A 13,904-nucleotide genomic window follows, 5' to 3' on the forward strand; every position below is an offset into this window, starting at 1 on the left:
AAATAATTCTATTCTATTCTTCTATTCTAGAACCCTCTTACTTGATTTGAGCTATATGGCACAAATAAAATCCTAACCACAACAATGTTTGTAACCATTTTTATTCTCCCTCTCCTATAGTTTGTATCTTTCTCTTTTGTGATATTCATTAATAAGGATTTTCTATGCTTTTCATTTTTATTTAATTTTATTTAATTTTATTTAATTTTATTTAATTTTATTTAATTTTATTTAATTTTATTTAATTTTATTTAATTTTATTTATTTATTTATTCAATATCTATAGTCACCCACTCAATCAATGACTCTGGCAGCTTACACACACACACACACACACACACACACGCACACACACACACACACACACAATATAATTAAAAGAATAAATACATTTTAAAACAATAAAAACAATAGAAAACTAAATAAAAATATATAGCCAAAATAAATATCCGTTAGCAGCCTTGATTTTGTCTGACTATTGTGCGCTAGCAAGAGTTGCTTTTAGTGAGATGGGTAGCTAAATATAATTGATGAATAAATAAATAAATGAATTTCAGCATTGCTAGAATGCAGTCCAGCCAATTCTTCCAAAAGTCCAATCAGTTCCTTCCAATTCATCTCATTAGTTTTGAGACATTTCGATACAATTCCAAATATGTAATTAGCTTATATGGTGATCTCCTACACATATCTTTAGCAACATATTGCATATTGATAACTCAGCATTAATTTCATTCCTCGCACATTTTATTATATACAGCAAAAAAATAATAATGATGACGATCATTTCTAAAGCTTGAATTTTGATGTCCTCAGCTAAATTAGTAGCCTGATTAAGACTGGATATGGAAATTTTCCAGAATGGCTTCTCACTTTCCTCTTCAAACAAAGTTTGACCAATACTGGAACCCAGAACTTTTTTCTTTTCAAAGTTACATTGTTTTCTTTACTTTACAATTAGAAGGCCCTTCGTGGTGCTCTCTGAGCTTCACCATCAGTGTCATGCCCCTGTTACAATCTGACTCGAGGGAGAGGAGGAACAGCTGACAGGAAGTGGGAGTGTGGCTCTGGAGGAAACTGGGGAAGGGCACAGGCCGGCTGGGCATTCAGAAGAAGACTCAGGCCCATCCCCTTTTCATCCTAGGGCACGCAGGGAGGAATGGATAACGGAGAAACATGAATGGCGTGGTCTACGGGGGAGGAAAGAGCCTTGATCCCCTTCATGGGCTGCAGCTGTGAGGACTGTTTAAAAGGACAAACTGCGCATGGGCCAGTGCCAAAAGCAAAGCATGAAAATATTTCTAGTCTGTCAGTTCTTATCTGAGTTCTGGCATCCTTCCCAGTGTGTGTATTTTGATACCTGTGGACATCTTCAAGCCCTTATCCTGCCTTGTCTCATTAATTTTTCATGTGGTTTGTGTTGTTGTTTTTCTATTTATAATTTATATGTATTTTGAGTTTGAACGGAGGTTCTTCCTTTTTGCAATTGTTTGTGGGGGAGTTTTTTCTCCAATCAATGATAATTGGACCTTTGAAGCCACGCTGAAGGAATTAAAGGGACCTCACCTTTTTTGGTGACTTTGTTGCTTTTGTATCCCACCCTGGGTCATCACAGTCAGTTTACCAGGTTGCAAACAACAAAGCTCAGAGGGTATCAGGTACTCCACAGCCACATATATTCTCTTCTATAACAAGACTGTCCCTATACAAAGCTTTCGCAGCATTTCCAGATCCCATGTTCTTCTACTGTGCAGACTAATGAGTTTGCAATTGGGTTTTGCAGCAAAATACTGATTTTCAAATAATGATTTTTTCCCTCTCAAATGTCATTCAAGTCAACAGCACCACTTGGCATAATTTTTAGACATGTACAAAAAATATGGATGCTACTTCTGCAATAAAAATGATTCCATACTTGATATAATCCTCATTACATGATGGGGGTTTGATTGCCATATTAAAGCACCCCGAATGAGGAAAAAAGAAGAAAACTAAGGAAAATACCTTTATGGTGTTGAAAAATATTCTTATGTACACTTTTATTTCTAGGTTTCTTTTGTGTTATTCAGAACAGAATACAGAATAACAGAGTTTTACCAAAGTAGCAATATGTGTTTACTTTAAAGGCAAATAGCAGAAGAAGACCGAGATATGCTATTCAGCCTCTTTTTCTAGCTCTCCTAGTGTAAGGCACCATCCAGTTCCTTGGGTACTCTCAAGAGAAGTTACTAATCAGATATGGAGTGAACTACTAGACTAGGATCAATAGTGACTTAAAGGGTGCTACATGGGAAAGAAAATAACCCTGCCTGGTGGTCTTCTGTTCTGTACTAGAAGCAAGAATCCCCCGCTTCCAAAGAATGTTATTTCTACCCAGAGCCTAAAGCCAATAAGAGATTATTACAGCAAAACGTTCTGTGCTTCTTCAGTGCCCATCTAATGCCATATATTTCCTGCTGCCTCAATAAACGCCCTGTCAGCCCCCAGATTTCATCCTACCTGTAGTAACCAGTTTTTTTTAGTCCCAAGGAGGATTTGTTCCTGATGCAGAAGATGACCCCAGACTCATGACAGGTGCAGAATCCAGGGGTAGCAGAGGTGAATGGAAAATGTGAGGTCTGTCTGACTGGCATTTAAAACATGCCTCAACGTATATTTTATACTTTAGTTCCAGGCCTTATCAAAAGAAGTATGATCTCTAAACCAAAGGATCCCATTTTATAGGTTCCATTTTATTCTATTTGGTCAGATCCTAGCTAAGGTAGCCAGGCACCACATTCTAAAAAGGATTCAGGCTAAGTAGAACAGAGTCAGGGAATCAAAATAGTGGTGATAAGGAAATTAGAAACTGCTCCATGAAGAAAGATTTTTTAAAAAAACCAGGAACTTTTTGTCTTAAGAGCAGAAGGCAAAAAGACAGGGGAAAATAGGACTAAGGGAGAATAGGATGATGTATTTCAAGTACCTGGCCAAGGTTCATCCCCAAAATATAAGAGATGAATACATGGATTTAGGTGACAGGAAGGTAATTTTATCCTGAACGTTAGGGGAAAAAAAATCTAATAAGAGCAATCTGACAGGGGATCAATTAATCTGAAAGTGGGTAGGCTCCCTGCAAATGATAAATTCAAGTAGAGTCTGGAAACAATCTGTCTGGAAGTTTTAATTTGAATTGTTTTCACCGGACAAAGGATTGATGTGGCCTAAATGGACACTTTTGACCTTCTGAATGTAAGAAACATGGACTGGCATGGAAGGTTCATCAAAATCCTCCTGACCTGATCCCGTTAAATCATCCAGGATGATCCTACAATATGGTCAATACTAGACCTCCAATACTAGAATTTTGAGAAATGAAGCTAAAAATATTCCGCTATCAACCACGGAGTAAACAGTAGAAGTATATATGTGCATGCATTGCATATATTGCAGTAAATGCAAGCCTTTAATTCAGTGTTTCTCAAGCTTAGCAATTTTAAGAAGTCTAGATTTCAATACCCAGAATTCCCCAGCCAACATGGCTGGGTGGGGAATTCTGGGAGTTAAAGTTTAGATTTCTTATAGTTGCAAAAGTTGAGAAATACTGCTGTTTCCTTTCAGGGTAAGCAAATTCCCAGAAACTCAATCTTATGGGAGAAAGGCCCAGCAGGCAGATTCTCCTGAGAGGGGCATCGTGCTGGAAGGCAGGATGCCATCTGCAGCATCTCTGGATGGGAGGGGCATTGAAACCACCGTGACAGCCTCCTGCTGCTATCAGCCAAGGCAGGAAGGAATAAGGAATAGCCACGGTGCTTTGTAAGTGGGCATTTCTTTTTCATGAACAGCTGCTCACCTCTCCTGCTAGCCATAATTTGGGGAAATCTTGAGTAAATTAAACAAGAACAACTATATCTGTACTTGATTGGTTCAACCCCTAAAGTAATTTTTTTCTGCTTTTTCTTCTAGTTCCTTGTCTTTTCTAAATGGGGGGCAAACTCTATCACCTCCCCAAAAGATGCTGGAGGGGAACAGTTTGATTATGGTTGTCATGGGTAATTTCTTATGAAGACAGTAAAGAGTTGAATCAAGATTTGACTGTTCTTCATTACTCACTGGCATGAGCAATTTTAGTGTTTTTAATTATTTGATAAAACCTTAACATAATCTCTCTCTATTTCTTCTGTATTCATCTTTTGTCAGACAACCATTTGTAAAGTTGATAGCTTTCTGGTAGTACAGAATGACACTGATATTTTGTCTGGGGAAGCAAATGGCAGAAACTCCCTGAAGAGAAGAACCTGGCAAGAATAAACACCCTTCTGGCTGTGTTAAATCAGGTTTGCAGTTTGAATTCATTGAACAAATGAGCAAAACGACATTCTGAAACTGTTAGGATAGCTAGGGGCAAAACCCAGAATTGCTTTGGATTTATCTCTCTTTGATGCTTTCTGGAAAAAAAGCTGCTATTATTAATGATCACACATTAGAACACCAACTTATTTATGTTACAATCGTTATTGTTATTACTTTCCAAATTGCTTCCCTTTATTTCAAATTAAGTAAGTTGAGGGTTAAGATGGAAGATAGCCAAGGCTCAAATTAGAAAAATACAATCGGGAAGAAAGCAACGACAAACTACTTCTCTATTGCTTTTTTTTTTTTTAAAAGCTTGAAATAGATGTAACCATACAGTGTAATCATGACCAGGAGTGAAGCTTAATTTGAAGGAGTTTTGATTTTATCTTTCAGGATCATTTGGTGTGATGCCACAAGCAAGGACTAGACAGATGCTTCTGGGAACTCACCAAGAGTGTAGATAGCTTTTCCCTGGTTGTCTGTCCCTAGCTACACACGAAGAGGAAACACACAGGATGGGTGCCAGAGGCAGTATAATATTTATCCTTCGTTTCTGTCTCTATAAATGGCAATGTAGGAATGACTTACAATTTTGAATGGCAAACAAATCACAGAAAGTGAACACAATTTTCATTTGAAAACAAGCTGTGAAGTTTACCGCTGAAATCTTCCCAAGGAAAATGGTCCTATGATTTATAAGTACTATAGAAATGAGAAGCAATTTGCAAGGTTCTCCATGAATAATGCAACATGACAATGAGACTCAATGAAATCACTGGAAAAATGAAGTCTCCTAAAACGTCTTTGTGAGTATATATAATGTATACATTTGTTTATATGGGTATGCTTTAATTTAAATAATTCATTAGTAACAGGGAAATTGTGAAAGGAACCACTGGCCAATAATTATTGTTGTCATTAAATCCATAAAAAGATTTCAATAATAAATCAAACATATTAAAGCATATGAATATGGAAGATGATTCTAAGACATGTCTGCAAAAAATAAGAACCATGTTCAAATTACTTTCTTGAAATTTGTCACATATACAAGTGGCTTCAGTAAATCCAAAAACAGCTCACTGTGTTAAGTCAGCTGATTTGCAAAAGCACACATATTTCTAAACAATCACTCTAACATGTAGAAAAACAGTAAACAATTTCTATCCACTGAATTCCAGACACTTTTTCCAGGTTTGGTTGGTGCTTGAAAAGAAATGATTTCTGACATGGAAATCTATCTCTGGAAATACTAATCATTGTTTGCAGCCAGTGTTGCGATGTAATGCAATAGTTGTTTCCTAATTTGTTGGACTTATTCAAGGAAAAATAGAAAAGAGGAAGAAAAAAATTAGCAAGCAGGAGTGGAAAGCTAAATATGTTAAGTCTCTCATTTCATCTTGTTGTGGTTTTTATGGTGATCAGAAAAATTCTTCACTTGTGGCTTGTCTCATTTTGAATCAGCATTAAAATTATTTTCAGAGTACTTTCAGATACTTTTAATCTCAACATAGAGTCACAGAGTAAACCATTTGCTATACCACAGATATACAATTGCATATCTATTGTAAAGACAGACAGAAACCAATAATTTCTAGGCTGGGTCAACTTGGTCATGTGCCTTCCATGGCTATCAAGGGTACGATCAGGTTTCTGTTCACTCAGAAAGGCAAGACAAAAAAAAAATAGAGGTAGTCATCGATTTAACACTAGGTTGCTTAATGATATTTTGAAATTATGCCAGGCCTGGAACAGGTGCTTTATGGTCTGTGAAGCACTTCTAGCCATTATAAAATGTTGTGTTACACCCAGGTCACATGACTGCATTTTGGGTGCTTAGTCTTTATGACCGGTTGCAGCATACGAAGGTCAGGCGACTGTGATTTGTGACATTTTTTGCTGATTTCTGGCAAAAAAAAAATGTCCATTCAGAAGAATGAGGTTGTGCTTATGATAACGGTGTTTGCTTAATGACTGCCACAAAAATGTCATAAAATTGAGTACAGTCACATAGATGTCTCAGCTTATGACCATAATTACTTACAACTGAAAATCTGGTCCCAGTTGGGATCGCAAGTCCAGGGCTACCTACATAGAATTTAAACCTGGGAGCAAAAACCTGGATAATTTATGTGCAGTGCAATGGGCAATTCTTTTCTATGTATATGGTGTTGATTTTTCCTTCAGTAAAGAGACTGTCTACTATAAGAGACAGTAAACAATTTTAACAGTATTCTTCCAAATGAGGAAGTGGTGTAGACAGGTGTGAAGCAAAACAGCTTACAGCAGAAATGTGAACTGAACACGTAACCTGGTGAGATCTCAAATAGCACTGACTGAACAGAAAAGGATCTCTGAATGGTGATGGAAATAATATCTCAGCATGCTACAAGAAAAGCAAATTCTGTGCTAGGAATCATTAGGAAAAGAATGCAAAATTGCCGGTATTGTAATCCCTTTATACACTGTCTTAGAGTACTATGTGCAGTAAATAGATGCATATGTATCAAGCAGAAGATTTTGATCAAAATTTAAACATTGTTGCTGTTCAACTTATAATAAATCAGAGGCCTACAAAATAAATGTTTTTGACCCTCAACCCACTCCCCACTAGGACACACACACACACATGCACGCACAGACACACACACACACACACACACACACAAATGTTAATATCTCAAATTGCCAAGGGCAAGACAATGATAAACAGCTGCAATTGGTTTTAGTTTGTCATAGAACTGAATTAAATTTCCAATACATAAATTAAATTAAATTTCCTTTTCTAGGAGTTCACTAGGAGTGTGTGACATTTGGGGCTCAGTAACTGCTTTGTCTTTGATTTGTATAACAGGAGTCAGTTAATAGTGGGAGAGTCTGAGACAATTGTTTTGTGCAGTCTGTTCAAAATTGGATGTTCAAAAAAAAATCTGTTATCTCAGGTTTTTTTAAAAAAAGTATTTATTTTAGGAAGGCAATGTCTATGAAAATCACATATATTGTAGAATTGCTCTTAGGTAAGAAATATGCCAACCATCAAAAAGAAAAATGCAGGAGTTTTGGAACTTGTTTTGACTTCATTTGGAGAGTAGAAAAGGAATGTCCTAATAATATGGGATAGGCTCCTGAAAACAGCAATGGCCAGAAATAACTTTAACCTGGGACCCAATATCAATGATGCAAAAGAATGCTGAGCAGGAAACAGGGATTACTTACCCCAAACTATGAAGCTTAAATACAGTCAAATGCACCAAAAATTACATCTTATGAACAAGGGAAGTTTAGAAATTAATTTACATCACTTGGATGGAAGACATTTCCGTTATGGATTTCAGGAAGGGAAGAAAAATGTTCAATTCTGGAATGGAATATCCTTTCTTTTCACAGGGATTAATAGGAAGGGATAGTTGTCGATGGAATTGATACATTTTGCAAGTTGAACTGTGAATGGCCAATCACCATCATTCTTTTTTTTTTTGTTCAGAATCAGAATAGAGCTGGAAGGAACCTTAGAGGTCTTATAGTCCAGCCCCCTGCTTAAACAGGAAATCCTATACCATTTCAGACAAGTGACTATCTAGTCTCTTCTTAAAAATCTCCAGTGATGAAGCACCCACAAAGTCTGAAGGCAAGCTGTTCCACTGGTTAATTGTCCTTGCTCTTAGGAAGTTTCTCTTTAATTCCAGGTTGCTTCTCTCCTTGATTAGTTTCCATCCATTGTTTCTTGTCCTGGCCTCTGGTGCTTTGGTAAATAAGTTGACCCCCTCTTTCTTGTGGCAGCTTCTCAAATACTGGAATAATGCTATCATGTCTCCCCGGTCCTTCTTTTCTCTAGATTAGCCAAACCCAAATCCTGCAACCATTCTTCAAATGTTTTAGTGTCCAGGCTTTAATCATCTTAGTTGTTCTTCTAGGCACTTTTTTTTTTCAAAGTCTCAACATCTTTTTTGCAATGTGGTGACCAAAACTGGATGCAGTATTCCAGGTGTGGTAAGGCTTTATAAGGCGGTACTAATACTTTATGTGATTTTGATTCTATGCCTCTATTTATACAACCAAGGATTGTATTAGCTTTTTTTTTGGCTGCTGTTGCACACTGCTGACTCATATTTAAGTTATCCTCCACTAAGACTCCAAGATCCCTTTCACAGTTACTGTTTTTGAGCCAGGTTTCACCTAATCTGTACTTGTACTTTTGATTTTTCCTTCAGAGGTGTAAAACCTTGTTTTTATCTCCATTAAATTTCATTTTGTTGGATAGGACCCATTGTTCAAGCCTGTCAAGATCTTTTTGGATCCTGATCCTAGGATAATCAGATGTGGGTTGGGATGTTAAAATGGAAAGGCTGAACTTTAACACTTGCAGAATTTTGTCACTTGCACCATCCCCTCATGAGGAGGCCTGCAGGTGGCTATCAAGAATCTCCCAATACCATTATTTGAGAATAAAAGAAAAAGAATAGGGAGAGCATTGGAATTATTTCTTCTGTCACTGACTACTCAGTCTGGTGAAATCTGTGAAAAATTACCTAGATGACACCGAGTAAATAGGAAGGTTGTCAAGATAAGGTGCAATGCCTCACAATCCTTTTATAAAGACACTTCTTTTGAGCCAGACTCTTCATTCAGTAATCTGGATGGCTTCCTCACAGTGCCGATTACTGGTTTTAGGCTATCTTTGCTGAAACCAATAATCTTAATCAAATTGCCAGAGGGAAGCCTTCTTGCTTTCTCCTTTCTCAGCAGTCCTCATGCAGAGTGCTGGTTTCCTACAGCTGTTGGCAGCACAAAAGCACAACCTTCATTAGAGCCACTGAGGGAGCGTTGGAAGCAACATGGCTTCTCCCTTTCCCAGCAACTCTCTACAGACACTGTTAAGGATTTCTCCACACCATCAGTGCCTGTCTTACCCACAGGTAAGTTTCTTTATATCTAATCATCAGTCTGCTGTGCAATTAACAACCACTTTTATTTATTTTTCTGTTCAGGAGGGGTCCCTAAGCTCAAAATGAAAGGAAAGCTCATGCAGATTCTTATTGACACAGTGTACTTCTTGCAATCTAGCCTGAAATGCTTTATGGCGTTGATCCAGTTGGCTGTGAAAGCCAGACATCTATTCACCCTCATCTCGGTGGATATTTCTGAAATGAAAAATACAATCCAGGTGCATTTGCCAGAAGGGGTCAATAGTGTCAAAATGGCAGGTACAACCAGGTGTTCAATGCCCACTCCCATTTAATGCAAAAATTGGGTGAAGCTTTGATTCCCTAGCTACACCCACCTAACAAAAATTCTTTCTGCAGCCAAAACAACCCTTTCTCACTGATTGCTTGGAACATCACTTCCTGCTAAAACTAGTGTGCAGTTGTCAGATGGGATCTGGGGATCCCTCACATTCAATGGTTCAGTTGACTTTGCCATTGATTGGCCTCCATCCCACATCCTGTATCACTCTTCCCTTATATCCCTGCTTCTGGGAAAGAGACAGCTGGGGAAAGTCATCTCTTTTCCTATTCTATGATCTACCACATCAAACTTGCCCTTTCCCTGCCCCGTATAACAAAGCTGAATGTCACATTACTCTGCCTTGCTTGGGGATAGAGAAGATTGTTTCTTTATATCCTGGGATTAATCTTTGAGAACATTTGGATAGATGGCAAGTACACTATTAAAACACAGTATTCTCTTCCACTTTGCCTGAACCCATGATTTGAGATGGCTGATGGAGGACTGCAAGATACCACATTCCTGTTTATGACTGTTCATGGCAGTACATTGAATGATGGCATCAAAGGGGGGAAAGGCTCAATATTCCCCTTAATAACATAGGCTTTGGAGACAGAAAAGATGCTCTCAAGACAGGTGGATGAAACCAGGACCAAGTGGCTTAAGTCAGCACCTGCAAGACTGGAGAAGCAGCAACCCTTGAGGACAATTAGCAGGCTTCAGATCTTTCTCATTTGCTGAAATGCTAATGGGCTTGTCTGTGTCATATTTATAGTTCAGTGCCAATGCTAGGCTACATTAAGAGACTTCAGACATGATATACTGTAAATGTTCAAGTTTCTTTTCTTTTTTTTAAATACATTTTATTGATTTTACAATTAAAACAGACCAACAGCACATACATAAATGTAAGAGAGAAAAAGAAAAGAAGAAGAAAATAGAAAGAAAAAGATAGAAAACAATTAAAAACATTTTCATCTTCAACAGTTTGTGAGACCTCCTTTTTATCCTTATTTTATGCCATATACACACACTTAATCCTTACGTATATCTGTATATCACTACTACGATTCTATCCTATCTTCTTTTGCGTTTTAGTGTGAAATCTATCTTTGGTCTATCCATTTGTACCAACAGTTCCAGCTGTTGTAGTATATTGAAGTGTCTTTATCTTTTAATGCCAAAGTTAATTTGTCCATTTCTGCACAACTTGAAATTTTTTGAATAATCATCTCCTCTCATGGAACATGAGGCTGTTTCCAACATTGTGCAAAAGCCAATCTGGCCGCTGTCAAAATATGTATTATTATATATTTCACTTTTTTTGTATTTGTTTATCAAAGATCCCTAATAGAAAGGGCTCTGGTTTGAATTCGATCTGTTCTCTTGTCCTTTCCTCCAGCCAATTTCTAACTTTCTGCCAATATTTTTGAGCTTCTGTACAAGATCACCACATATGGAAGAAAGTTCCCTCTTTTTTTTTGCATTTCCAGCAATTCGGACTCATATTGGGGTGCATCTTCACTAATCTTGAAGGAGGAAGGTGCCATCTATAAAACATTTTATAGGCATTTTCTTTGTATGCTACCGATTTTGTAATTTTATTATTTCTACCCCAGACCTTTTCCCATTCTGTTATGGTGATACTACGTCCTATATTCCTACTCCAGGCTATCATGTTCCCTTTAACAATTTCTTCTTCTAATTCTACTTCTAATAAATAATTATAAAATTTTGTTATATTTTTTTTTGCCTGATCCTAGTAAAATTTACAAAATATACACAAAATTATAGGCCGATTTCATTGCTAAATACTGATTACAAAATATTTACTTCTATTATAGCAAGTAGACTAAAAAGAATGTTAAATGAGCATATACATGAAGATCAAAATGGATTTCTCCCGACCAGACAAATCAGGAATAACTTAAGAATAGTATTAGATGTTTTAGAATTTTATGAAGCTCACCCCGAAAAACAAATTGCACTTATGTTTTTAGATGCAGAGAAGGCCTTCGATAATTTAAATTGGCAATTTTTAATCCAAAAAATTTATAATATGAATTTAGGCACCAAATTTGAAAATATTATAACAACCATTTATGATACACAACAGCCGAATATTATAATAAACGGGGAATATACCCGCCCAATAAAAATAGCAAAAGGAGTCAGACAGGGCTGCCCACTCTCACCCCTGCTCTTCATATTATCACTAGAAGCATTATTAACGCGAATTAGACAGAACCCAGACATAAAAGGATAAAAGGTTAAGAAAGAAGAATATAAGTTGCAAGCATTTGCGGATGATATGATTTTTTTCATTGAGGAACCAATAGAAAGAGGACAAAAATTGATGAATGAATTAGAACAATTTGGAGCAGTAGCAGGACTCAAAATTAATAGGAAGAAAACAAAATTAATGACCAAAAATTTAACAGAAAAACAGAAATTAGAACTAGAAGAAGTTATGGGAATACAAGTGATAAAGAAAGTTAAATATTTAGGAATATGGCTGACAGCACATTGTAAGACACTTAAGGAAAATAATTATGATAAATTGATGCAACAGGCAAAGAAGGATTTAGAAAACAAGCTACAACTTTCATTATTAAGACAGGATCGCTGCTATTAAAATGAATATTCTTCCAAAATTCCTCTATATATTTCAGACGATCCCAATCAAAGTACACAATTTTTTTTTTGAAGAACTTAATAAAATAACTGTAAAATTCATGTGGCAAGGGAAAAAAAACCTAGAATAAACTTAAAGGCAATGCAGGATATGAACAGCAGGGGAGGGCTGGCACTTCCAAATTGGGAGTTGTATTATAGTGCAGCCTCTTTAGTATGGTTGAAGGAATGGGTGAATTTAACCAATAAGAGAATACTATTCTTAGAAGGCCATGACTTACAGAGGGGGTGGCATGCTTTTTTATGGGATGTTGAGAAAACTAGCCCGAAATATTTTCACAGACACCTAATCAGAGATTCATTATTGACTAATTGGAAGAAAATACAGAAAAAACACTATTTAAAAATGCCAATTTGGATCTCAACAATGGAGGCGATGATTCACCCAAATAATCTGGATATTACTAAAATGATTAAATACAGTATAAGGACCTAATGGATACGCAAGGAAATTTGAAATCGTGGCAAGACCTTCAAGATCAGCGATTAGAAATTGATTGGTGGGCATATCTTCAAATTCAAAGTAGATATAAACAGAACAAGAAAAAATTTGGAATTAACAATAAACTCCAGCAATTAGATAAAATTTTATTAGGATCAAGTTTCTAATATCTATTTCTATTCAGGTCTATCTGCCATCTTGTAGTCATCCAGAGATTTACAGCCTAAATTTGGTAATTCTAAACACGATAGCCTTGAAATTTAAAATAGGAGATTACACATATTAACTAGCTACACAGCACAGGAATATCTATGCAATGCTTGAATGTTGGATTGTATCTGGTTCCTTTTAAAGCAATTCTGTATCTCCCCATCCTTTCTCTTTTCCCTTCTCTGGATTATATTCCATGCTGTTAGAAAAGTAAGCACAGTGCAAACGAAGTTGATGCACTAATAATCTGTAAAATGATACAAGCTTATTGAGTTGTTACAAAAGGCTAATACAGCTGCTTCTCTGGAAATTTACAAATAAGTAATGCTTCACCTGAGGATTCACTTGGAAACATACCACTTATGGCTTCTTTGAGGATCAGTACTGGTTAGACAGAAGATGAGTAACAAAATGATGTGTTACATTTAACCAATGTAACACAAAATGGTTATATCTGACCATTTTTATTGGATAAAAAAATCATTTTGGAGTCCATTGAAATATTGGCAATTTGCTTTATTCTGTGGGCCATGACGGTAATGCGCTGTTGTTTCCTCACAAGTCTTAAGTGTTCGGTTAAGAAACAGTGTTCTTGTGAAGAAACAGTAAATACCTTAAGATTCTACCTAGGAGAGTAAATTTCATAGTTAGAATAGACTTCCCAGGAATATCAACTAAACTGAACCCATAAAATTGTCTGTTCTCTGTTTATAAAATATAATGTCACTGTATTATAGAACTGCAGGTATAAACCATGCAGAAACCTCAGCTCCAAATGCATTAGATATGCATAGTTACCTCTGCCTCAAGGTAAAACAGAAATGAAGGGGAGAAAGCTTGGGTAGCATCGCTATATATTTTGTAGGGAAACACTGAAGGTCAGAGCATTACTGACTGAATGGAGGAGACTGAATAGAAAGACAGAAAATAAGGCAATTAAAGGAGCCAAAAACATTAGATCAGGTGCCAAAAAAAGATTGAAAGAGAGGGAAGTCCT

This window comes from Notechis scutatus, chromosome 2 (assembly GCF_049901735.1).
Source record: "Notechis scutatus isolate UNSWTSFEM ecotype Mainland chromosome 2, rNotScu1.2, whole genome shotgun sequence".
Lineage (NCBI taxonomy): Eukaryota > Metazoa > Chordata > Lepidosauria > Squamata > Elapidae > Notechis > Notechis scutatus.